The sequence below is a fragment of the Ambystoma mexicanum genome, chromosome 1q, assembly GCF_040938575.1.
Source record: "Ambystoma mexicanum isolate Mex_15411 chromosome 1q, UKY_AmexF1_1, whole genome shotgun sequence".
NCBI lineage: Eukaryota > Metazoa > Chordata > Amphibia > Caudata > Ambystomatidae > Ambystoma > Ambystoma mexicanum.
This window is the reverse complement of record NC_090922.1, coordinates 1,196,941,451-1,196,968,813: the sequence shown is the minus strand read 5'-3', so window position 1 is coordinate 1,196,968,813 and position 27,363 is coordinate 1,196,941,451. Positions and strand designations below refer to the sequence as shown.

The 27,363-nt window shown below is 48.6% G+C and overlaps 1 protein-coding gene across 2 annotated transcripts in view; it reads left to right on the top strand.

Annotated features, from left to right (window-relative positions):
* The window catches only part of LOC138543670 (probable methylcrotonoyl-CoA carboxylase beta chain, mitochondrial), a 1,097,318-nt gene that overhangs the window by 709,991 nt on the left and 359,964 nt on the right, over window positions 1-27,363 (top strand). The window lies entirely within an intron of this gene.

The following is a 27,363-nucleotide window of genomic DNA, read 5'->3' as shown; positions in this document are numbered from 1 at the left end:
CAGCTAAGCATATAGATGACAACCCAGCGCTCAAGGGGGCCTATTATCTGATGGGTAAAACGACGGCAGGAGAAATGCGTGTCATGCCTCTATATTGTCTGTGGACTTGCACATTCCCACTGGAGCATGCAGTGGTTTCTGCATACTCCACTTTACAAAATCTATATACCGTAGGGTGTACTGCGGCCTTCCTTTCAGCTTCCGGCCATTGCTATGCATCTCTTGGCTAAAACCCATATCAGATCCATCAGTTTAACCACATGCCTTAATTTCTTCGGTCTGGGGTATATTCCTAGCAAGCATTGCACTGGGTTGCAGCTATATTGCGCAAGCCCAGCCCTAACACATGTTGATTTTACCTGTTGTCAGAAGGACCTGCACCCGTGTACAATACCAGAACATATGAATAATAGCATCTTCCATGCTACACCAGGGACAGGCAGATTGTACAGTAGAGTTCCAATTATCCACTCGACTGGGTGTCCTGTATGTTCTGTGGAGTACATTCAGCTGTAAAAGGCAGAACCTCATATTGCGGGAGACTTTAACAAATATGAATGCTGCATCCCATTGAGCGTTGCTCATTTCCTGCCCCAAGTGCCCCTCCCACAACAATTTCAAGATAATGGTCCGCACACTAACTGCACCCAACAAGCAACTATACAGCCGAGTCACCAGGTACCAGCCATCCTCCAGTTCTTAACGTTATCACCACATTAGGTTCTGATTCTACGGGCCAGGTCATAAATTTCCTTTCCACTTCTGCCACAAGCCTTCTATATCGTAAGAACTGACCCTTGGGGAGACCCTCAGTCAGCATTTACTAATCCAGATCCTGAAATCTTCCTCCTTTACACATGGCCACCCATGTGGTGAGCACCAGATTTTCCCAACTCCTAGCTAGTGCGAGCTCGCCCTGCTCAGAACATGCATCCGCCGGCATTGGGATATGAGGGGAGAATGGATTGCACAACCCTAGCATTTTCCCAGATTTGTTGCCGAAGGCTAACCAACAACAGCATATGATCTACACAGCACTCAGCCACCCACAAAACATCTGTCAGCACTGCAGGGTGCAACACTCCCTGCAACAGCCTGGATGCTGTATAAGTTCATCCGACAGCCAGTCAGCTATGTACTCAAGCTGCGCAGCTAAATAATAAAGCTCTAATTGCGGAAGTTGTACTCCCCCCATCTCCATAAGCAATACACAGAGTATTCAGGGCGGTTTTCAGTTGTTTCTGCCCCCATAAGAATTCCCTAAGCACGGCATCTAGCCGACGGGGTGGGGGGAAACACCTAGGGCATAGTAGTGCACATTAGTAAAAGAGTATATTAGAGGTGGCAGCACTATCATTTTCACTATTGCAGTCCGACCCAGCAGGGAAAGTGACAGTTTACCCCAAAATATCATAGACTGTTTCACCCCCTCTACCGCCTTAATTGTGTTTCTACCATGCATATCTTCAGGTACATTGTTAGGCAGAATCCTGTGCAGTTCCCTTAGAGAGCACTACAGAGGATTAGGACTACAGGTGAGAGCAATAAATCCCCTTTGGTATCAGTCTGTACCACAAGGATTTAGTTGGTTGCTGTGGCTGAGCAGTCAGACTTATCTCAAGAGGGAGATGAGCAGTATTCAGGGTTTACACAATAGGCCTTCAGTATTATGGAACAAGGAAACACTGACCAAAGCTTTGAGGTAAAAAGAATATATATATTTATTTTATACACTTGGAGTTAAACACATTTATCACAGTTCTTGAGCAAGTTAAATTCAGTCAAAGAAAGTATACATGACTCCCTAGTTAAATTGTAGACAAGTTTGAGCAAGAGTGGAAACTGAGTAAAACGGCACAGTGAAAACCAAACACAACTGGCACTCTAGCAATTTCTTACAAGGGAGGGAGAACACAAGTCATATAGAAATATCTTCTTACAGGCCCCAGCAACACTTCCATGAGTTTGTGAACCAGTTTAGGCAAGGCAGTACATCAGTATAGCAAATACTTAAATGAAAACTGAACAAAATGGCACTTGACAAGGTTTAAAAGTGGGAAGGAACGGGTGGTTATAAGAAGTAGGTGCACCAACACAGTTCTAGTTGAGAAGCAATCTAGTGAAGGCAGTTCTAACAAATTTAGCCAGAGTCAGTAGGCCTGTGCCCGAGTCAGTGGTACAGGGCAAGGGCCCAGGAGAAAAATGTTCTTGTAGCTGCAGTCAAGTCTTTGGTTAACGATTTTGAAAAGGTGGATGCAGAAGGTGAAAGACAATGTTAATAGAGAGGAGCAGCCAACCCAACAGATAGGTAAAGGATTTAAAACACCTTTAGCTCTACCACGCAGAAAGGGCGGCCTGGCGGAACAATGTACCTTTAAAATGAAGAAGTGGCACCTGCTGTGGTGGTTGTTCCTGGTAGTTCCTGCAGTTCGGGGGATCCAGCAGAGGAAGAGAGGCTCTCGTCATGGAGGAAGGTTCGAGTTATTGCACTACCCAGGGATGAAACCAGCCGCAGTGCTGCCCGACGAATAAAAGGTAAGCTCCTTTCAATCGCGGTCCGGGTGGAATGGTGCCTGGCTATCCAGTCTCCGAGTACAGGGAACTGGCAATTCGACCAAGGCAGGTCTGGGAAGGCGATTGGCAAACTGGTTGGCCCCACCAGCTCAAGGGAAGAAGGCTCTTTCAGATGAAGATCTTCTCTCATCGTGTGGAGAAAAGTGGTGAGACGCTGCAGCAGGGCTTCACCGGTGGTTCAGTCGTTGATGTCTTTGGCTTCTATCCTCTTTGGCTCCTTAGTTCCAGTGGCAACGTCTTGCTCTTCCAGTCCTCAGGACCCTGCTTTTATGCAAAAAGAGCCCCATTCATACAGCCTAGCTGTCACTCACACAGTGGAGTGGTCATCTTGGCGGGAGACCCTCCAGCCTATCAGGATAGAGTGTGACATGGGTTGCTGAGGCAACCCTGTCCAGGGGTCCTACTCCCCCCCCCCCCTCCCACACAATGGACCCACCCCAGACTCAGTGGTGCCAAAAGGAGGGCTTCTTGGCAGAAGCCCGCCAATAGGACGAACAAAGGATCCCCGACCTGGGTTAGGAGTGTAGAGAAAGACACGAGAAAGAAGTTATATTAAAGTTCTGGCAAGTAAAACCTACCGGAGTAAAGTTAATATTAAAATACACCGGCGGAATGTTAGAGGCTGTCAGAAAATGTGGTAGCCTCGAACAATGGGAAAATCTCATAGGAAAATATTCACGGTCAAATATTTACGGTAGTAACCACTGCCACCAGCCAGAAACTTTTGAGAGAGGGGACCTGTACGGTACCCTCTCAAAAATGAACATAAGGGAAAAACTATTAACCCTTTCCAGTACCTCCATAGTAAGATGGGTTGTACTGGTTTAGTTCATAAACATTGACTAGTAAAGTCAATTGGGACTTTACATGCCCTGGGAGACAGTAGTCCGTCCCAGGGTATGGAGTCTATGTTTGGGGGTCGCTACGACACCCCTGTGTCACTGCACAGAGGGTGCTGTGTAACACATGTGAATAAAGATGGTTCCTATGGAGGTGAGAAAAACCACATAGACATTAAACACAAAAATAGCCTAGAACACACATAGCAAAAATGTCTAAGAGTGGGAAAAAGAGTCTCACTCTTAGCAGGAGAAAAAAAAAAAACCTTCAAATCCAGCAAAGCTGCTGGGGGACTCTATAGGTAAGGGAAATTAGCCATAGAATGAGAATTCTCCCTAACATACATGAGCTATGTGTATTCCCAGGTATTTAAAAGAGTCGACTTCCCAACGTAGCCCCAGGTGCGGCAGGTCCGGTGTGTCATACCTTCGTAATCCTGGCAGCGGATAGAGGCACGCTTTCCATCTACTGAAGGAGATCCCAGACAACCTACCAAAGTCATCCAGGGTCTCGAGAATAACAGGCAGGTTATGTTCGGTCTCACATACGTACAGGAGGACATCATCCGCATATAAGGAAATAAGATCCTCCCACCACCACTCCAGCCTCAGAAAATTCATTCTTGGCGTATAAAGACTGCAATTGGTTCCAGTGCTAATACATATAGCATGGGTGACAGTGGGCACCCCTGCCGAGTACCTCTCTGTATGTCCCTCGCCTCCGACACCTATCTCCCCCTTTTCACTATGGCCATCGGCGGCGTATATAACAGCTTAACCCAACGTATGGAACCTTCACCTATCCCAAAACCCCTCTGTGCCATCCACATCCACTCCCAATAAACAGAATCAAACCCCTGTATAGCGTTCCGAGATGCCACAATGTACTGAGCATCACAAACATTAGTCTGATCTATTATGTGCTGCAGGCGGCGTAGGTTCATGGAAGTGCTCCGTCGAGAAACAAATCCTGACTGAACCTCATGGATTATAGCACCAATCACTTTCCATACTCTACCGGCAAGCAACGCAGTCAGTATTTTTATATCCTGGTTTAACATAGTGTTGGGATGGAGATAAGCCTATCCCACCCCCCAGGCGCTTCCAAATAAGGTGAACCCCATATGAGGCAATGTAACTTACAAGGGGGGGAACAGCTTGCATCACCAGGCATCATATAACGATCCCACAGCATATAAAAGTAGGTGCTTCGCAAGAAAAGTGCCCACCCTCTGCGACCCCATTTTGTGTTAGGCCCAAAATGGGTCTGGCTGCAGACTCACCCTGCTCGCTCTCCTAGTTTACAAAGCCCAATTTCTGCACCACATGCTTGCTCCGCTTGAACCCTGTTCCCACAAAAGTCCATTTCCCCCCACGTCCCTCTACTGTTGCGAATATTTAGTATCACCTTAAGGAATGCGCCTGGCAAAGAGCCTGAGACAGCACCAGGCTCCGCGCTCTGTCCATTCATCTCCACTAACCTGCCATCAAGCATCTAACCCCCACCCAGCCAAGCCAGACCCGGCCGCACACCCCCAACTCGACCCTCACACCTTTAAATTCTTGATAAGCATTCAACCCCCAGGTCCTAACCTCCATAAAATGCCCACCACAGATCTAAAGCCTACGCAACTGTATTTCTCTCTAGCAGCAACACACATCATCTCCTGTAACTTGAGGTTCTAGGAAGGGTAAATCAAAGATCAATCCCCAGGGGGGAGGCATTGGGTATGGGAACTGCGGTATCAATGAAGCCCTTAATGTATGGGTCAGCGCAACTGTAATTTATCCTCCCCTCTCCCTGGCACCCCTTTCCTGTGCCGCCCAGGTGGCTGCCATAATGAATGAATAGTCCATCTTTGTTGTTTAGGTTAGCCAGAAACATTGTGTTTTATGCATTCCCTGACCTTCACCGCAAGGATGAGCCCAGCTGACCCATGTGCAACAAGATCGACGGGTAAGAACCGGCCAATTACCGCCTGCCATCCCATATGGAGCAGGCCCATGTGTAAGGTGCCTCCAATCAGTGACACCAACTTATCCTATATGTGAATGACGATTTCTGTGTTTATAAACCCATGTTTGCGAAGGTAACACCAGAGTGCTCTCGAGCAGCAGAGTTCTTAGCTGGCATTTGTATTCTGTACAAGTAAACCTTGTTATCCTTGCAAAGCTATCTCCTGGCTTATTTCTCTAGTGGGTTGTATTTACTCTGGAATGTGTGTATAGAGGGACTTGCCTTCAATAGCCAGGGGACGGTATTTATCGCACAGCTTCTCGGATTTGGGTATATGAACTATGTATGTCTCCTGCATTCTACGGGGGAGTAGACCCCGGTCATATGCCTATTCGCACACTTTTTAGCAGGGCCGGGGAACCAAAGATTTTGTAGAACTCTGCAGGGAGTCCATCCCCACACGGTGCCTTCCCAGTGGACAGGGATAAAATAACCCCCCTCAGCTCCTCAGTTAATGAGCTCCTCCTCAGTTAGGTAGGTAACGAATCATCAAGATGGATGAGTGCAAGTCAACTGGGGCAACCAATGTCTCATGCCCATATAATGTACTGTAAAATACACTAAAGGTATTATTTATCTCCGTCTGTGACCGCCGGGCCACAACACACTCGTCCTGGATTAGCATGATTGCTCAGTTCAGCCTTACATAGCCCTGCCAGTAGCCTCCCCGATTTCTCCCTCACCTCGTGCATACGTGCCATATGTACTGTTTCATCAAACTTGCAGAGACTCTCCCACGTTTCGGCACATTGGGTGCACAACAGATGGAGCTCACATTCAGCAGAGGGGTTTGTATCCACCTTTGCCTCAACCTCCTGGATCTGGCCTTCCAGGTTGCCCCGTAGCGATTTCCTGATTCAAACCCCCCCATCCCCCAACCGCCCCAGCTCTGACTATTACTTCTTCTCTGGTCACAGCCTTAAGCGCATCCTGCACTGTCCCACAACTGTCCACACTGACCATATTGCTCGCAAGGAAGGTGTTAGGCAGAAACCTGTGTAGTTCCCTTGGGGACCCCTGCAAAAGATTTAGGACAGGTGTTGGCAGTAAACCCACTTGGTAGCAGTCTGCACCACCCAGATTTACCTGGGAGCTGTGGCTGAGCAGTCAGACTTCCCTCAAGAAGAGTTAGGCAGTATGTAAAGTATACACAATAGGCACTCAGACACAATAGCACAAGCAAACACTGACCAGAGCTTTTGTATCAATGTATATAATTATTTATTTAAAAACACACTTATTGAAACACTCCAGCACTATTATTGTAAATCACTCTAAACACAGTTACTATTATATATACATCCTTTATTCCTTATCAGACAGTCTTAGTTAACACCACTTATTTCCAGACAGAGGTGAGTGCTTAACTATAGATGGCACTCCAATAAATTAACGAAAAAGGGAGGGAAAAAGGCAGAATGTAGGAAAGTACACCACACTAATACTTAGGAACTCTTAAGCAAGGCAGGAAAGTCAAAAGTTAATTGTGAGCCAAAGTCCATAGGCCGGGCCCACTCTTGGAGAGAGCAGGGCACAAATGCACCCAAGATCACACAATGACAACAGGCTTAAAAAGTCTTGCAGGGAGTTCAGAAAGGTTTTAGTTAGGCTCAGAAAAGTTTAGCCAGGGTGTCCCAGGCTAACCCAGGGTCGGAAGCTGGGGGCTAAATCTACCCCATACAGTCGGTTGCAAGGAAAGCCAGGCGGCACACGGTACCTTATGTGGAAAGGATCCTCCAGCGGGGGCAGTTGTTCCTGGCAGCGGGTGCAAGTCGCGGCTTCGTCCAGAGGAAGAGAAGATCTCGACGTGGAGGAAAGGTGAAGGTCGTTGCACTGCCAGGGAAGAAACCAGCCGCAGAGTTTTCCGGTTAAAGGTACTACCCTTTGATTCGTGGTAGTGGTAAACCGTGGTATCCCGGTTGCCGGGGTGCTTGGCACAGGCAAGGCGGCCACGAGATGCTCCAGGAAGCGAAAAAGGAAGCAGACTGGTTATCCCCACCAGTCGAAGGAAGAAGACTCTCCGGGCTGGAGATCTCCTCTGTCGTTGGGAAAAGTGGTGAGGCGGTTCAGCAGGGCCCCACCGGTGGTGTCGTAGCAGGTCGGCTCAGCTTCTCCCTCGTCGGATTCTTAGGTTCTGTGGCGACTTCTAAAGTTCCAGTCCCCAAAGCCCTGCTTTTATGCAGAAAACCCCCATTCACTCAGCCTAGCTGTCACTCAAACATGCTAAGTGGTGAGCCGGCCGGCTCACCACTTGGGCCAATCAGGACGGCAACTCAGTCCAGGGTGCCTAAATCCCCCTCCACCCCTCCTAAGTACCCCAGACAGAGTGGCACCACTTTGGAGGGCTTCTGTGGAGAAGCACGCCAAAAAGTGGAACAAAGGGCTCAACTTGGGTTGGAGTCACAGAAGCGAACACAAACGCCATTTTAGAACCGAGTTGTGGCAAAAAATACCAACCGGAGAATTAATATTAAATAAATAAACCGGCGGTATGTTCGAGGCTATAGGAATTAAATAATTAAAGTTGGTAGCCGTGAACAATGGGAAATCCCATAGAGATATATTTGCGGTCGAATATAAAAAGTAGTATCCACTGCCACCAGCCAAAACTCTATCAGGGGGGACGGAGACGTGCCCCCTCGACTAACAGAACCCGGGGCAATCGAATTGCCCCGGCCAGTACGTCCACAATATGATGGTTTGTACTGGTCCTGTTCAGAATTTGAGACTAGTAAAGTCAATGGTGACTTTACATGCCCTGGGAGACAGTAGTCAGTCCTAGGGTATGGAGTCTATACTGGCAGGTCACTATGACACCCCTGTGTTACTGCACTGAGGGTGCTGTGTAACACACATCACAAAAACGCATGAAGCCCTATGGAGTAAAAGACCCCATAGCCCATTAAACACATCTAGAGTCAAAGAAACACACTCAAATCATGCCCAAGAGTGAGGGTAAAAGAGTCTCACTCTTGGCAGGAGAAAAAAATAAACCCCAAAAATCCAGCAAAGCTGCTGGGGGACTCATTAGGTTAGGAAATTCAGCCTAAACAGAGAATTCTCCCTAACAGAAGGCAACATGGACTTCCTCCAGTTGGCCTTTAAAAACATCATCTTGTAGCGACTCCGCTGGCGTACGCCAGGTCGGGACACGTGGTCTTGGTTCCTGAACATCCCAGTGCACCAGTAATGGAGAGTGTTCTGATATAGTGCGCTCCATGTATTCCGCTCTTGAGAAATCAGCCAGCTGCTCAGCCACAGTAAATAAGTAATCTATTCTGGTACAGAGTTTGTGAGGGGCTGAATAGTACGAGTATTCTAGCCCGCCAGTGTTCTCCCTCCAAATATCCACCAGTGATAATTCTGCCATGACACTGTTAAGGCTTGTAGAAGTCGTCAATGCCCCGTTCGCCTGGAATCCGATCTAACCAAGGTCGGGTCCCTACAACAATTAAAGTCCCCACCCCAAAGAAATAAGGTGTCCCACTGTCGGACCAATCTGCTACTCAAGAGCTGAGAAATGTGGGTATGGCATGATTAGGGCAAATAGTTTTCACTATACATATCTCTTGATGGTCCACATACCCGTGTGCAATCACATATCTTTTGTCTACCTCAACATCAGGAAGTGGAAAGGGAACCCCAGGTTCTATCCAAACCATGACTCCTCTAGCAAAATTTTGAATAGGCGGATCCTTCCACCTGCTCCATCTAGTAAACCACATTCGCAAATGTGTCTCTTGCAGTAAAGCGATGGACACACTCTTCTGTGCGAAAAAGATCTCTCCCGATTCCTGTGTAAGTAGGAACCCATCCCCCTGACGTTCCAGGTCAGTATTCTAAGCTGGGCCACCATGGTAGTACTGTAGCCCCCCCATAAGTCCTCAAGTGCGACTGCAATCGGGGCGCACAAAGTCTCTCCCACCTAGTGAACACCTCCTGGTTTCCAGACCCCCCCCCATTCCCATTAGCCGACTTGACAGTTTACCGCCCTAATTCTGCCCACTCCACCCGACCACTCACCCCCCCCCCCATTATCCAAAATGCCAACAGTCCCACCAGAACACAACCACCATGCGGAGATAATCAAAGGGAGCCCCAAACAGTAGGGAAATAACGGCACACAACAGCATCCAGCCATTTTGGGCATGCCAATCCCCTTTGGGCGAGGACTTCACCACTTGGGGATCAGGTGGGAGGTACCAGTATTCATCGAGTACCCTCTGCATCCTATTTCCGGAGGGTGGCAGTAATACCTCGCGTTAGGCAGCGGCACTGTGCTCCTGCAATCAGGTGCCTTTTCAATTAGCAGTTATATTTAGGTATCAATTATAGTCTGTAGGGTACTGTCCGATCCAACATGACTAGGGCTTTTTCTTCCTCCTGGTTGAGCCATCTTCAGCGGTCACATCAGACATGCCGTTGTGGTCCATCCATATATTGGTAACCTCTGGAGTTTAAAAAAAAAAGCAATTTCCCTTTGTCGAGCACCTTCAGGTTGGCTGGGTATACCAGCATGTTTTTAAGGCTCTGGCTGCTAAGCCTCTCTTTTGCGGGGACAAACACGTTTCTCTTCTTCTGAACATGTGGTGTGCGAAAGGAAGGCATGGTATCAACAGTAAGACAGACACAAGTGACCACAGCTCAAGGGTGTTTATTGAACTTCAAAAAGAGTTTGAAACACACCTATCTAATCCTAAATCTAAAGATGGGAGCAAGCTACGACCATCAAATAATAATGCAGTCCTAGTGGTGTCTTGTCAAAATAAAAGTGCCTATACTAATAAACCTATTGCCAATCCTTGCCTTTAAATACAAATAGTGTGGGAAACAATGTTATACAAAAGAAAGAAGTGGCAAAGAAATGATATGTCAGGATATTCAGGTAGTTGGCCTCCCTTCCCCTTGTTTTCAGCACGGGACAAGGTGGCACACTCAAGCTTAGCACAGTCTCTGGCTTCTTTAGCACAAGGCTGCAGTTCAAACATTAGCATCAGGGCCTTCTGTGCCAAAGTCTCTCTGCCTTTCCAAGTCTCTTCTTTCAGAGGGCCTGATGCAACAAACAAGTTATTTTCCTCTTAATATTTCTCACATACTACATTTCTCAGGTGATTCACTATTCACCTCAGATACCCCTCAGCTGGGTTCAGATCCCCTTTAACACAATACTTCTAGGATTTCCATGTATCCAATTTCTCGGGTGAATCAGATCCGTTTTAACACAATTTTCAATCAGTCTCCCTCCGCTGGGCTCGGATCAATGTTAATTCACTTCAAAACAAACTTGCTTTAATCCAAAGCTTTTCAATTGATCTCCCTCATTCGGGCTTGGACCAACATCTACTTTGTCATCAACTTTCTTGGCAGTATCAAGACTTTCGACTGTGCATAGGATTTTGTTTGACCCGTTGCAGGACCACTTCAATTCACAATCTTTTGCCACTCTTTCGCTTTTTTGCCACCTCTCAGTTGGATACACTACCTTACAGAGACCTTCGAATGTGCATGCACGCGGTGCCAGACCACTCTGTCAAAGGTATCGTATCCTTGTATCTTGGTTTCAAAGTTCAACCACTCATCTGTTGTTCAATTTTACTTACGTTGTTCATCACATGTTTTTCATACACTGTTTGTTTCTTCGCTCATCATACAATGTTGCTGATTGCAACCTTGCCTTGAACACAGACCGGTCTGGTATCCGTCTTCCCAACTCACCGGCTGTGTTGATTTCACTGGCTCTGCTTTGTTGTTGGAGCCAAGGACAGTACCACAGCAGCTGCCAGTTCTCCCTTCTGTGATTATTGATGCAGGTGGGCCCCAGATACCTCTGACACAGAATGGAGGATTCTTCAGCCTGGTTTTCTGGACTTACTCTTTCTATTCTCGGGGTTTCATGAAACGAACGGTTCTTTGTCGAAAAGGTTAAGGGCACTTCCCTCCTTGCGATCCCCTTCTGTTTCGCCGTCTTTATCCACATATTAAACTTGCTATCTTGCAACTGCTGCTTCCTCGTGTGTTTTGCCTTGCTCCGAGTGTGCTATCGTGCTCCGCCTTTTATCCGTGTGTGGAAGTGTAATGGAAGTCAGGTGTGCATGATGGACAGTAATTGCCTGATCCTGCCTGACTACTGTATTGGAACACGTCAGGTATACGGCTCGAGTGTTAGTTCCTTTTCTCTCATAGCGAGGGGAGGGGCGGTTGAGTTCCTAGGTATCCTACCAGGTAGGATGGGGTAAAGGTGTTATAGGGAAGGGGAGGGCGTGCCTTGCCATCTGGTGTCCCACTCGCCGAAGACCCCTCACCCAGGTGATCCTCCCACACTGGTCCACCCCCAGGAACTGGATCCAAAAGCGATGACCGTGTCCTGGCCACCTGGATGACAGATCCCCCGGGGACTAGCGGGTGGGACACCTCCAGGCTTCTCACATGTGTAACCTGCGGTAAATCGCCACCAGTGAGTTACCCTGCAGGATCGTTTCACCTTCCCTGGAGAATTGTAGAATTATTTCCCTGTCTCTGACATGTAAGACCATAGCAATTATGGGATGCGGGTTGGAACCTGGGGGGGGTCGTTTCGGCAGCGAGCAGTGTGCTGACTCGATCGCAAATCCCTGAGATAATCACCCTGGTCCCACCTCTTGAAGAGTCAGGTTTTCAATGTAGGAGGTGGTGTCAGATCCTTTATTCCCCTCAGGGAGTCCCAGTAGCTGAATGTTATTTCTGGGTAATCTTCCATCAGCATTTTCAGCGCACATCTCCAATTCCATGTTATTTTGCTTCCAGGGCTTTCACCCTCCGTTCCAGGTCAGTGGTGGTTGTCGGAGTTTCCCGTAGCAATTCTTCTGCAGCCATAACACTTGTGGCCAGAGCTCAAACATCTTCTCTCAGGAGGTACACATCAACTTTGACTTCCTCAATGTTACCCTCCATGGAAGTCCTAGGCGCCGCAATCGCCGCTAGGATCTTGTCTTCTTGCGTTTCCACCAGCTCTGGAGCCTCCTCTGCCGGTTCTGATTCTTTCGTTGAGAGGGAATCCCAGTGCTTGCCCTTAGCTGCCGAGGACTCCATGATTGTTCTTCTGTTGCCTCCTTGGATTTAGTAGTCAGCAAGCTAAAAGAGAAGGAGGTGGGGGGGAGCTGAGGTCCTGCCTTTGTAGATAGCGCGTCACTGAGTATTAAGCTAGAAAAGCAGGCCGTGCATAAAGCAGCCCTACTTCGGTGCCTGTTGATCAGCACTCACTGCCAGGGAGATTATCCAGAAATAGGCGACCCAGATCCCCTGATGCAGAGTGTAAAGAGAGCACCTAGAGGACCCACGTCAGACCAAGCACAATGTTTCAGGAAGTACCGCTTGCAGGATGGACGTGGGGAGATCAGCAGTCAGGGCACTCACGGACCTGCATAGGACATCCAGAATTCCCACAGCGTTCGTTCTTAATGCTAACCCCTCTGCCAGTGCAGAAACCGACTCCTCTCTTCCAAAGGTGCACCTCCCAGTGCATCCACACTATTGGAGGCCTACTCACGGGCAGATGAGGCAAGTGCATAGGGGGTATGGTCCCCAGTAGATGCACAAAAGGCTGAATCAATCAGCAGGCTCCTTTCCCTTTTAGTACATATATTGGCTGATTACAATGATTCATATGCCATATGGGTGCCCTGGCATCCATGCCTTTGCCCCTTTGTTGGCAGGACAACATGGGGCAATGCACCACTGGCCCCCAGTCACTCTGATTCGTCAGGAGGGATAGTCTAATCGTGAACAGGACTTCCTACAGGGACGCTGGAATGGCACATCAGAGTAGCACTCATCCAACACTGATTGTAGTTTCCTCATGTTGCAATCCAAGGCACAATACAGCAGTTCGTAGCTTCCTTTCTAGTAGCCCGCTTGATGTGCAGTAGAATCAGCCCAGGAAACTGCATATAACTTCAAATAGCGCTGACAGTCACTCCAACGGTTTCAGCGTTCGTTGCCCATGTCCTCCTCATTTATGGGAGTCCAATCACACCGGCAAAGAAGGTCGGCCCTCAGTCCTGTCGGCAGGGATTATGGCCTCTAATCTACTCCATATGCAATCTCGCGTTGGCGCTGTCAGTCCCAGCATCAGCTCCACTCCTGACTCCTCACGCTAACGGCCTAACGTCAGGCCAGGTTGTGCACTGCAGCAGGGCCTCACAGTGATGCTGATGCAGCAGCCATTTTAGTGCCCATGAGCTTGGTCGATCACACAAGGATTTTAGCACATGCAGTACTTGCGGTCGTCTGGGAGCACCCCCCAAAGGCAGCAACAGCGTCAGGGGCTAGTCGGACAGCAGGAACCTGCCGGTAAACACAGAACTTGCTGCTAAAAAGGATAAAAAACAAGGATACTTAATACGTGCTCATGTTAGGAATCCTGGCCAAGCCCCCTCAGACATATGATATGAGTGCACACAGAGGTGTTCACTGCAAGAATCCTATACACCTTATTTCCTTTGAAGTAATAAAAATGTTTAGTGTGAAGTAGGGCGGTGGCTGCTTCGTCCATCAGGTGCGCCTCTAACTGAGACTTGGCTAACTTAAGGGCTTTCATTCTTCAGTGATTGCCTACGCCTGTGTTGGGTTTTCCTCAACGCCACTTCTGCCACTAAGCTATTCTTTGCGCTTTCCTGGCTCTCGTGAAAGACGTTGTCTTAACAATAATTTCTTCCAAGATCGCTGCTTTCGCCGCATCCCACAGCATCACCTCATTACTTCCATTGTCATTTTCTTCAAAAAAGCTCTCCACTGTTTGTTTAATATGGAGCGTGATCGACGTGTCAAACAGGATCAAGTTGTTAAGATGCCATGGCTTTCTTCCTATGGGAAGGGTGTGGCGTGCTGGAGGGCGGAGTTGGGCAAATGGGTGGCATAATATGAACACTTCTTTATTAAATAATAAGAAAGCAAGGCCTAACTCCCTATTCTAAAGGGTATTCCCTACCTAAGGAAAAGTGGGTGCTTGTTTTGGGCGTGGTTGTCCAGATGAAAAGAGAGGCCTGTTCTCTGTCCAAAACTACCCAACTCTAGCCCTACCACCACATACACAAACAACCTATTGAATACCAGGATAATGAATCCCTTCTCCTGGTTCACTGGTATCCACCTTAGTGATTGTGTTTAAAAAGTCTTAACTAAGAGTTTGTGTTCCATAATGATGTAGAATACCAGGAAGATGACTCCCTGCTTGTCCAGTGGTTAAATGTCTTGACAATATCTTTAGCAACCATTGCCCTAATGTCTGAATCAACAGAACTGTACCGGGAGCCAGAAGAAACACTCCCTTCTCCTTAACAGTTCTGATTAAGCATTGTTCTTCTCTCCAAGCTTTCTCCAGAGTTAATTTAAGCGTTCTTGCTTCACTTTGCTTACTGTTACAATAAGTATTGTGATGCAGGAGATTACTCCAGAGTCTTTGGTTATCTTTACAAGAATTACTGAGACGAGGGAGATCACTTCCAATGCTTTTGTTATTCTCCATGCAAACCCCCACTGGGCCTGCCATGGTTCCCGTTGCCCTTTTTCTTCCTGGGACCACCTTGCCAGTTCTTCCTGGGACGTTGGGGCTGCTCCTCTGCATTTGTCGTTCGTCACCACTCTTTCCTCTCTTCTCTATACCAGGCGTGGGTTCTGCAGAGCTCCCGGTTGACCAGTATCTGGGTTGTTTAAGGATTTACCGGTCCACCTCACTATGGTCACGCCACCGTTACTCAGATTATCACTAGCGCATTGGTCGGGCCTCCTTCTTGCTCCCAAGTCTTTGTGGGGAATCCTGTGGACCCCTCACCAAAATTCTGCCTAAAGTCTCCTCCCAGGTGGCCTGGGGAGGTCAGACGCTTCCTGATCCCAAACCTAGGGGTGCTGTACTGTGGGAGGATCACCTGGGTGGAGACGAGGCCCAGGGTAGTAAGGAGATTCCTTGGGATGAGGCACGGTATTCCTCCTCTGAGCGGGATACTCTTGCAGCCATTTCATAGGAGGTTCTGACTTATTGTTACTTTAACATATCTCAACCTCCTAGTAAGACTGAAATGGTAAACTCCATGGTTGTAACCCCGCAACATATTATATAAAAAAAATAAATTATATCAGGTCTTTTGTATCCCTATTAATAAACTTCTTCCTCAATGCCAAAGGTGTACTAAAAGGAGTAATGGAAATGTAGCTGTTTTTATATCTTCTGTCTCTGATAGCATTAAATCCCGCAATCCCTCTCCTAAAAATATCAAGGGAAATAATACCACCATAAAAGTGTAAAAGGAGTGGAACAACCTAATTTCCTTAAAACAAACTACATGCCCCAGAATCCCACAGGGACTGAGACAAAAGAAGAGGGCTTAGGAGGCATGTAGAAGTAAAGGACAGGCAAGTAGGCCTAATAGCCTTTGCCAGGGTCAGGGAAATAACATTAAGGGCCTGCACCTGAAGTCAATTGCCCCACCTAAGAGGCAGAAAAGGCTGCAGCAGGAAGGAGCTTGAGGAAGGAGCTGAAACCAGAGCGGGAAGGTTGGCAGCAGTAGTAGTAGTAGTAGAAGAAGAGCACAAGGCTGGCAGTTCATGAGGGAGGGTGATCACTTAAGGGACGGTGGGACAAGAGAAGAGCAGATTTCACCTGCATGTTCTGAGTTGGTCCTGTGTTCACAAACCCTGCTTTGCCGTGGCTGCACTTAGAGAGATGTGATGAAGTAGAAGGTCTTCCCTGGTGCGCCTAGTAGCTGTGACTGCAGAGCTGAGATTGTTCTGCAACCCAAGGCATGTGTGCAGAAGCACGCCGAGGGACAGAGGAGTGGAGACTCCCCGGGCTTTGGGTCCCAAGAGTGTCTGAAATAGTAGTAGCAGGAAGAAAAGTCAGGTATTGGAAGCAGCACGCAACCATAGTGTTTCTGGAGCCGGTGAGTGAAGCTCCTTACTCCGATTCACTGAAAACCAAAAGGAGGAGTGTCACAACATATAGTGGTACTCTGTCAGAGGCGTTTCTTACAGATCTGAAGCATTCCGTTAGGGCGTTCCACCATTGAATGGGAGTCGCCATCCCCATGAGGGAAGTCGCTCCCTGTGAGGTTCTCCTGGTTTTTACTACCCCCTAGGGGTCATATTGGGTAGCAGCCTCACCTCCCTAGACTCACAGGGAAGGGTCGCCCCCTCCTACCCCCCATAGAGAGAAGTGACGTGATCCCACGATGCGTCACAGAGGGGTACCGAACCATCCAAGTCTAGGACTACAGTGGCATGGTCACACAAGACTTGTTGTTCAATGTCTATCGAAACCGTCCCAGAAATCAGTGTAGAGGAGATAAACAGCATGTCTATTTTGGAGAAGCACTGGTACAGCACTGAGTAGTGAGTGATTTACCCCTCCCTGATGAAAAAACCTCCATCCTTTTTGATTAAGGAAAAGTCTCTCAGCATCTTGGCTATCAATCGAAAATTCTATCTATTCACCTGTGATAGGGCGAGGGTCTTATCAATGAGTGGGTCAAAGAGACAGTTGAAATCCTCCAATGACAATCTCCCCATCACAAGACTGCCCTAATTTTGAAATTGGGTCTGTGAAGAACACCTCCTGATTGTCATTCAGCGTGTATAGCGACACCAATGTATAAAGTGCGACCCCGCAGTACACCCTTAACCATCAGAATTCTCCCGTCCTGGTCCCTCAGGATTGCTGGTATACTCCTTGCTAATAGGATATCCACCCCTCTTTGCTTTGTTCCACTTGTTGCAAAGTATTGGGTGGGGAAATGCCTACTGAGAAGCCTTTTCTCATCCCCCTGGAGCAATTGTCTGAAGAAAGGCAAATGACGCTTTCAGTGCCTGAACCCTCAGGAGCAACGCCTTTCACTTGATGGACGAATTGTGGCCTCTAACATTGAGCGTCACCAATCTGGGACCTCGATGTTATCTCCAAGGCCCATAGAGAACTCAAGTACACCACATACCCGTCTCACTCGAACCCAAACCAAATACACCAGACCATGAAAATTATGAACCAAAACCCCCCGCTAACAGCAACAAAAAAATAAGATAAAAAACAAACTGCAAAAGCATAATAAACAATTCAGCATTGAGGAGCCACAATTGCCTTTTTATTTGCTTTATGTACCCAGTAAGGTGTCATTACTCATAGATATTTCCATCGCAGATCATTTCTTTGTGCTCCTCAGTTGCCTCCTCTCCCTAGGTTGACCATCTTCCACCTGATCCCCCTTTTCTGTCACACGGGACTTTTTTATTCCCCCCCCCCCATCAGTCCTTCAGCATCCACTTCCAGGACTGTTATACTGTTGGTCCTCAAATGAAAAGAGAAGCTCACAGGGGTGGCCCCATCTATATTTAATCTACCTAGCTCAAAGCTACAAGGTGACTACATTGTTGTCTTCTCTTGGCCAGCGTTGTGTTGGAGAGATCTTGAAATAGCGGATTGTGCCCCCCGCCCCCGAATGATACTGAACTGAACATCCTCACTGATTTCATGATGTCTTCTTTGGTTTGGAAGAAGTGTACTCTTGGTAAAACATCTGGGATTAGACCCTTCTTTTGTTGGAATGCATTGTATACCCTATGCATTCTGTCCAAAATCATGGCACTGTCTTTTGGGGACTTTAGGATCTGGCGAAAAAGCGACTGTACATATTCTTCCAAGTCCTGGTTTCGGATCTGTCAGTATCCCCCTCAGACAGACATTGTACGACGAGAACGGGTCTCTGCGTCTTCCTTTCTCGCAATAAGGTGTTCCATTTGTTCTTCCAGGCCTTTGACTCACTCCGTAGCAACTGTCTGTTAGCCTTCTCACACAGGGCTGTTTCAACGTCGGCCAAGCGCCTCTCCATTGCCAGAATGTTTGCCCCACTCTGTTATGGATTTTGCCAGATCCTCTGCACTTTTCTTTATGTCCTCTTTAAAGTCCCTTTTCAGTTCTCTCAGGAGAGGGGTCTTACATCATCTTCAGTTGCTAAGCTCTTTGATTGATCCGGCGGGTCGACCGCTTGTATCTGCGCTTCTACACTCTGCAGCTGCTTTGAGGCCATGGCTTGAACCTCCAGAAGTGCCTTTATATTGCCATGTTTGGACTTTTTTGAGACACATCTCGATCAGTATTACCCATGGAAGCCGCACTGGTGGTTGTGCAGCAATTTCCTGTCAGAGTTCGCCACCCCGCGGCAGATCTGTTGTCAACAATCCTGTTACACCTCCACTCTGCCCTGCCACTGAGATGCCCACCGTCCTGGGGATATACATTTGTGTTACAAGCAAGACCCCACCAACGTATCCACACTGTTGTCCAATCTTCTCAATCACTGTTCCCCGCAGAGGTGACTCGCCAATTACTCCACAACGCCACGTTCGCTTTTCAGTCCTCCAGCAAGGTCCACAATCAGGGGAGGGCGTGGCTACGAGGGCCATGTAGGAGGACGCGATCTGGAGGAGCTCCCGAGATCCTGAAATGATCCTAGCGAAATAGTGCATAACAACGTGCCTATGACTGCTGAAAACACACATGTCGATGTGTGAACGGTCTGACTGCGCTTGGTGAACTTTTGGAAGGCGTGGGAGGAACGGTGGTGGAGTTTTGTGCGAAAAAGATAAGGAGCGGCGGAGACAGAAGATGAAACAAAATGGCTGATCAACGACCGGACAAAGGAAGGAGCAGGCCGCACGATGGTCGGGCGATAGGAGCGAACTGTGTGCGCATTTGTAACTTGCGCGGAACGCGGTCCCTGGGCCATGTCTAATAGACAGTGAGACCGAAGGCGAAGCAGCCCACGTTGGACGACTTTGCCAAGACGTCCCCTGGTCTGGAAAGTTCCAAGAGCAAGGATAAGTCGCCTACAGGCGGCATGCCTGCGACGGGTGCTAACCAAGAGGTCCTGGCTGCGATTGCGGACTTGAAGGCGGCCTGGGAGGCTAAGCTTGAACTGGCCGTAACTGAGTTGAAAACGGCATTGGACCTTAAGGTCGGTGAGGTGCAGGAGGAGGTGAATTTACTCCGGCAGGACGTCAGGTCCCTGGCGGAGCGCACTGAGACCCTAGAGAAAGAGGTGAGCCCGAACACCGCTGATTGTGCCTCACATAAGGTGAATTGCATGCCCTGGTGCAGAAAGTGGGCAACTTGAAGAACAGGGCGGAGGAGGCGGAAGGACGCGCCCGACGGAATAACATTCGCATCGTGGGCCTGCCAGAAGGATCGGAGGGCCACGATCCCACGGAATTCATCGAATCTATGCTGTTGCAGGAGATACCTGGAGGAGCCTTCTCTCAAGGATTCGCAGTGGAACGTGCGCATAGAGCTCTAACAAGGAGGCCGCCACCGGGAAACCCACCTAGGCCAGTAATTGCCAAAATCCTTAATTACCAGGACCGGGAGAGGATACTAGAACACTTCCGCAAGTGAGGAACGATTACACGAGGAGCGGCAAACATAACGTCCTACCCGGACTATACCCTGACTGTGCATCGTAGCCGCATGAACTTTGGGACAGTAAAGCGGAGATTGAGAGAGGCGGGCCATAAATACATGTTGCTGTACCCCGCGAAATTGAAGGTTTTTCTCAAACACAAGGCTTTGTTTTTCGAGACTCCGGAGGACGCCATGGGATGGCTCGACGCGCAGGGATGTCCCCAGGAGCCTGACGTTCGGACGGGAAGAGGAGATGGAGAAGATAAGTAGTGCACGAGGAGGGTGCTTCAAGATGGCACGGAATAGGTCTCTGGGACTTGATTATAGTCATTTGAGCGGCCTTAGGCAGAGAAGGCCAGACTGTTTCACAATATATTATGAGCACTGTGACTATTGCTGTATTTAGGGGAGCCTTGCAGAGTGGATCTCTTTACCCCACTTAATAACTTTAGTTAAGTGGCCATTAGGGCGACTTCACCCTACTGATCTCTGGGCATTGTTTGGTGCTTGCATGGCTAGATGTGGGGGTGCCTGAGTTCCACGGATGGAGCTGGGCAGCAGTTGCGGAGTGCGGTGTTGGGGAAGGGATGGGTAGAGGGTGGGGAGGGAAGTGGGGAGTTTGGGTTGTGTATAGTTATGGGGAGTTCGAGTTTGTACAAGAGGCTACAAGAAAAAGCCAGAGGGCTGTATTTGTATTGCGTGGGCAGGTGGGATTTGCTGCACGGAAGGGGGGAGGATACTTATGAGCTATGGGGGATCTTAAGATCGTAACATGGAATGTCAGGGGACTCAATAGTTACTTAAAGAGGAACAAGGTCATGATGTATTTGAAAAGACAGAAGATTGATATTGCACTGTTGCAGGAGACGCATCTGACTCGGGAAAAGTTGGAACTGGTGGGGAAGAAGTGGAGAGGTATTGTAGTGGGCTCTCCGTATTCTGCCTACGCTAGGGGAGTGTTGGTCTGGGTGGCACCGCACGTTCCGCTCCATCTTACACAAGAGGTGGTGGATACAGAGGGGAGGATGGTCAAATTGAAGGCACTGGTGGAGAATAAGAAGGTGTGCATTGTACATACGTGTGCCCCCAATCAAAACACGGCAGCATATTTTAGGGCTCTGTGTACCAACCTGGCTGCGTGTGTGGGCGGGACGGTTATTTGGGGAGGGGATTTTAATTGTGTGCTGAACCCCAGGGTAGACAGATCTGATGATAAGATTGATAGGCCCACTCCAGCGGCCAGGGCATTGCAGACACTGCTAGACGACTTTGGGCTGGCAGATGTTTGGAGGCTGAAACATCCTAATGAGGAACAGTATTCACATTACTCAGCCCCGCAACAACTGCCTTACAAGACTTGATTATTTTTTTGCCACGCCAGATGCGGTGGTAGACCACTCGCCTCTGGTCCTGGGATGGCAGTACTGCCGCCCCAGAGCGCGGATACCGACGTGGCGCCTCTGGGCTGAGGTGCTCAAGGATCCGGTCTTCAGAGAGGATATCAGGGACGAGATCACACATTATTTCGAAGAGAAGGCTGGCAGTGTGGATTCGGCGGGCACGCTCTGGGAAGCCTTTATGGTGGTATTGCGGGGTGCTGCCATTGCTAAATCAAAGGTCCTGCAGGGTGGGGTCCTAACGGAGTTAGGGGAAGCTGAGGATGAACTGGAACGGGAACTCAATAGGGGAAGGGGGGATGCAGAGCCAGTACTTAAACTACAGCAGCGGTGTGCGGAACTTTGGGAAAGGCTCTGCAACCTCAACTATAAGAAGTATGTTGAGAGACAGCATGCAGGTGGGGATAAAACGGGCCGTCTCTTGGCGTGGCTATACAAGAGGGAAACCCCTAGGCCCCCGATTAGGACGATAACCAGAGAGGATGGAGAGGTAGCGAACACCCAAGAAGGAGTCAATGAGGCATTCTTAGATTGTTACAGGGCACTATATGAGGACAAAGTGGGGGGCAGCCGAGAGGAGATAAAGGAAACTTTAAGAGATATGGGATTACCTAAGATTAGTGCCGAAGAAAGAGAGGAGCTGGATGCACCGATTACTTTGGAGGAATTGGAGGAGGTGGTGAGGCAGCTTCCCACCAGTAAGACCCCGGGTGCGGATGGACTCCCTAGCGAATTTTATAAAGCGTATAGAGAGGAGGTACTCCGCCCCCCTCACCCTAGAAATGCTTAATGAATCGTTTGAGGTGAGCCGGTTGCCAGAATTGCTTAGAGAAGCGATAATAATACCGCTCCCTAAGACCAACAAACCAGGGCATAGCTGCGGCTCCTCTAGGCCCTTGACAATGCTGAACCAGGACGGCAAGATATTGATGGCGGTCCTGGCCAATAGACTGCGGAGAGTTATTAGTAAATTGATACATCCGGACCAAACAGGTTATGTCCCCAACAGAAATATAACCCACAATCATAGGCGACTCCAGTGGGTGATTGAATGGGGGAGCTAGAGGGGGGGTGAAATGGCGGTTGTGTCCCTAGATGCAGTCAAAGCTTTCGACTCAGTCAGGTGGTCGTGGTTGCTGGAGGCCCTGAAGGAATACGGGATGGGGCCGGGTTATGTTAGGTGGGTGAAGTTGCTGTACAGTGAGCCGCTGGCTAGGGTACGTACAGGAGCGGTGATATCCGATAGGTGGCAGCTTAGCAGAGGCACCAGACAAGGGTACCCCTGGTGCCTGATGTTATATATTCTGGCCCTGGAGCCCCTGGCAGTGTACCTTCGGCAACAATATGGCATGATAGGCATCGAGGTAGGGGGAGAGAAACACCTAATATCCCTGTATGCTGACGATTTGCTATTATATTTGAAATATCCAGAGGAAAATCTTCAATATATTCTGGAGGTAATGGAAAGGTATGCAGAATTGTCTGGCATAGCGGTGAACCCCCAAAAATCGAGTATATTCCCATTGGGGAGCTACAGAAGAACCCTTCTGGAGTGATTGCCAGTGTTGCCGATACCATGGGCGGTTGGTTCCTTCCGCTACCTCGGCATAGATGTGTATCACACGGTAGAGGAGGAACATTTGCATAACACCGAGGTGGCTGTGGGAAAAATCCGTACAAGCATGAAGTTTTGGGAGAAGTTGCCGTTGGCGATGATGGGACGGGGGCGATGCTCAAAATGGTGGTCCTGCCCAGGCTCTTACATTTTTTCAGCAATATTCCGTACATGATACCTAAGAAGTTTTTTGACAAGCTGAATAGTATGTGCAGAAACTTCCTATGGCATGGCACTCGGAATAGAGTGGCGCTATGGAAGTTGCAGAATTTCTATGAAAAGGGGGGTATTAAGCTGCCTAATTTTGAGGCTTATTATGTGGCTGGTCAGTTGCAATATGTGGTCAAATGGCTCTCTGATGAGGTAACTCCCGAATTTAGGCTGTTTGGACAGGACTGCACTCCGTACTACCTGAAGGAAATTATTTGGTTGCCTAGGTCAGAAATGAAGGAGCGCCCGGGAATGATGTTGGTGGGGTGGAAGATGTGGTGTAGAGTTGTCGAATGATGGAGGACCCGTACCCGTGTTCCCGTGTTCCCCACAGGTGCCGTTGGTTGCTTTGGCAGGGGAAGACCAACAACTAAGGATGATAATCAGGATCTAATGGGAGTCGGTCGGGCTGGTTACATTGGGGGATGTCTGGCAAGAGGGAGCCATTAGGTATTTTGAAGGACTAGGGGAAGAGGGGGGCTTGCATAGGGGCCAGTATGTCAAGGCTGGTGCAGAATATTCGTAAAATCTGGCCTGAGACTGTATTGGCGGAGGAACCAGACGCCACTATGGGGACAATATATGACATATCAGAAGGGGGCAGGAGATCTCCAGATTGTATGAGATGGTGATGACCCGGGTTGGGAAGGAATTGACTCATTTGAGGTTGGATTGGGAAACAGAGGTGGGAGCACAGATGGAAGATGGGATGTGGGAGCGTGCTATGGGATACCACAAGAAGGTGTCAAGAAATGCCAGATTACAACAAATACAGTTGTATATAACGCACAGAGCTTACATGACCGCGATGAGAATATCGAAGTTTGTAAATGCGGGACGACAAGTGTGCCCAAAATGCGATAAGGAAAATGCTGATATGACGCACATGTTTTGGTCTTGCCCAGTGATTGAGAGTTTCTGGGGAGAAGTGGCACAAAAACTTGCGGACAAAGGGGTCACGCTCATTATAGATACGGCCTGGGCCTGCCTGTTGGGAGGGTTTCCCAGACCACGGAAACTTAAACCTGTTGGGAAATTGAAGGACTTGGCATATGTGCTCGCAAAACGAAGGATTGCCATGGGATGGAAGCAGTGCCATAAGGCACGGGTGGAGGTATGGTGGCGAGAATTACAGAAATGGGCGGAGGCTGAAACGGTGGTATGGCAGGAGGCCTGTAGCATGTGTGGGGAAGAAGTGGGTACCCTGATGGCATGGAGAGTATTAATAGCAGGACTGTTTGGAACAATAACGAACTCTGCAGCCTCAGAAGGAGGCCATACCCTGCCACACGCAGCAGATACGGAATGAGAAGGACAAACAAGCTCTTGAGGGGGGGGAGGGATTGGGGGAGCAGTGGTCTTGACTAATTGATGTTCATGTGATTGTTGCAAAAAGCGCTGCCAGTTTGGTTTGTATTGTTTGTTTGTTTTAAAAAATAATAAAAACCGTTTAAAAAAAAAAAAAGGTCCACAATCAGGGGAGAAGTGCTTTCCTGGGGAGTCTGCGGCTGCTCCTCCCACCCCTTCTCTGTGTCCTGCATGATTCAGGCCCCTCCATGGTGCGGTATCAGGGGTCCTCAAAAGGCATGTCATCACTGGAACACCATAGTAATCCAAAAAGGAGCATACACCCATTAGAAAGTAACAGTTTATTACAGGTCCAGACGCAGCTGGGGGAGCACACTTCAAACAGCACAGTGGAACAGAATTGAATGAAGGGAGCTGTCAACGATGCCTACTGCGGGCAAACGTATCCATTCTCACATAATAAGCATAGCAAAAATTGTAGCAGTTAGTGCAATCATCCTACCAAGCTTATTGATGGGACTACGTCAGCCCACTATGCCTGAACATACATTACTTAGTCATGACTAGAACAGATCCTTCTCACCCACGCTGGCCAACTCCACCCTACGTGACATCACGAACCTTCCCACACGCCCTAAAATGACGTTCAGTACATTACTTAATTGTGCTGACTACTGGAACTTTATTAATCTGCCAGTGGCCAGTTCTTTTAAGACACACAAGACAACCCGAACTTGGCAAGGAGGAGACATTCACAGAGCATCTAACCAATGAGGTGCCCTGATGACATCGGCAAGGACACAAAACACTGTTGCGCCCTAGGGACACTGAAACTCTCGATGATTGGCCACCTCCCAGCTCACCCCTTCACCCCACTGCCCTCTTCCCAGGCCCAACTGCCAAGGAGTGATTTGAAACTGCTTACCCCTTAGGGACTGTACTCCTATTTGTATGAATTTATTAGTTGAAACCCTTTGTTTCCCTGTGAGTGCTCAGCTGCCCGGCTTGCTGACATCGAAAGTATCAGCTGAACCCATTTCTCAGCGACTAGAGTCTCCTGGGAATGGTCAGCTTTCAACATTTCTTCAGCACACTGCTGTGGCAGAGCACTCGAGAAATTAATGTCTACCCCAAAATATAGGGCCTGTGGGTGCAAAAAGACAAAAGACAAGTGGTGTACTGCACTTACCTGCAGCGTATTTCCCAAAATGGCGGTTCTGTGTTTCATATTATACTGTACCACCCACTCTACCCACTGCCCCCATCCCGGATCACCAACCCTCCTGGGTGCCCCAACCCTGCTCTTCCCCACAGACTTCTCTATCTGCACCTGTGCATGCAGAGCATAAGTTACACGTTTAGCTGTCAATTATGCCCCCCCCCCCTTTTAGGGACACCCCTTCCTTTTCCCCATCACTCCTGCAGCTATGCACCCCCCACCGACTTGCCAATGGTGAATCTGCACCTTTACTACAATGCTCCCAACTTCCTCCAAGCTGCTGAACCCTTTCTCCCCGTGGGATCGCCCGATCTGTGACCATGCCCTCTCCTGTACCTTCCGTGGATGGCGACTGCCTCTGGAGCAGCATTGCGCCCTCCTCAGTTTACACTACAGTCACAGGGTATTTCTGTTCTCCACCGCAGGGCTGCTCGCTTCACCTGCGCTGGCAGCACCATCTTGCTACTCGCTCTCTCCATCAAACCAGTCTTCCAATCGCCTCCACCACTAGTTAATTAGGCAAACCACAATGACATTCGGTTGTGTGGGGCGTCACACCCTTGCTACCTCCATTTCCGAACTTTACCAATGGTTGTAACAGGGTTTAGGAGTCTGGTGGGCCCAGATCTGCTCAGGGCTCACAATGAGCGTGTCTTCATGCTCCGCCGTGCCCCACTGGTGATTTGGTTTTTAATGGGTACTGTGGGGCACCTCAGTGAGGCTTCCATTTTTTTTTTTAACGTGGGAAGGACGGGTGGGAAAAACATTAATATGCCAGATCCTGTGCCCAGTCATTTTGCTTCATATCGCAGCATTACAAGCACGGCTGCAAATACAAATTTGAAATGGGAGTATTTTTCTTCCTATTTTTTGAATTTATGAATGAAATGATTTTTGAAGATGTAAAAATGTAAAAGTAATTAATTGCCACACTAGAGAAGACAGTGTTTTGTAAGCCACATTTCTTTCCACTTAATAATTCATGCCAAATGTTATGTTATGTTACTTGGCATTTATATAGCGCCTTATATATCATTGGTATGACCTCAAAGCGCTGGTAGGTTGAATGCCCTCGGGAACCGTAGTTCAAGTCAGTAGAGAGAGATGGTGTTGTATGGTGCCTGGGTGCACCGGATATGTGTGCAGCTGGTGTAGTTGTTGGATGAAAGCTGCTTTCTAGCGATAGGTGTGGTGCTGAAGATATCGGTTGGATGTGTGCAGTCTGGCGGGTGGAATGTGCTCAGCTAGCTGCGTTTTATTAGGGTGATAAGGTGATCATGGGGTTGTATTCGTAGTGAACAGCCAGGCCGAATTATCAGGGTATAGCTGTGTTCTAGATGAATGATGGTGTATAGTAGAGAGTAAGCGTAGCAGTGTGATATGGTGGTTATCTGTAGAAGCGCCTGAGACCAGGCACGTGGCCAAGACGGTGGAGACATACATAGCGGCATACGGATAAATGGTGGCAGGGGTTCATACAGGTATATATACATCCACTTCATCCTTAACGTCCATTGCGTCCCTTACGTCCACTCCGTCTGTAACCTCCACTCCATCTATCCGTTCCATCCACTCTATCCGTTCCATCCGTTCCATTTACTCTATCCGTTCCGTCCACTCTTGTATTCCCTCTTCTATATCAACTCTGTCATTCCGTCTACTCAGTCCCCTCACTCCGTTTACTCGTTCCATCAAATCTATTCACTCCAACCATTCCCTCTTATTCCGTCCTTTCTATTCTATCATGAGGGTGAACACCAAGTAG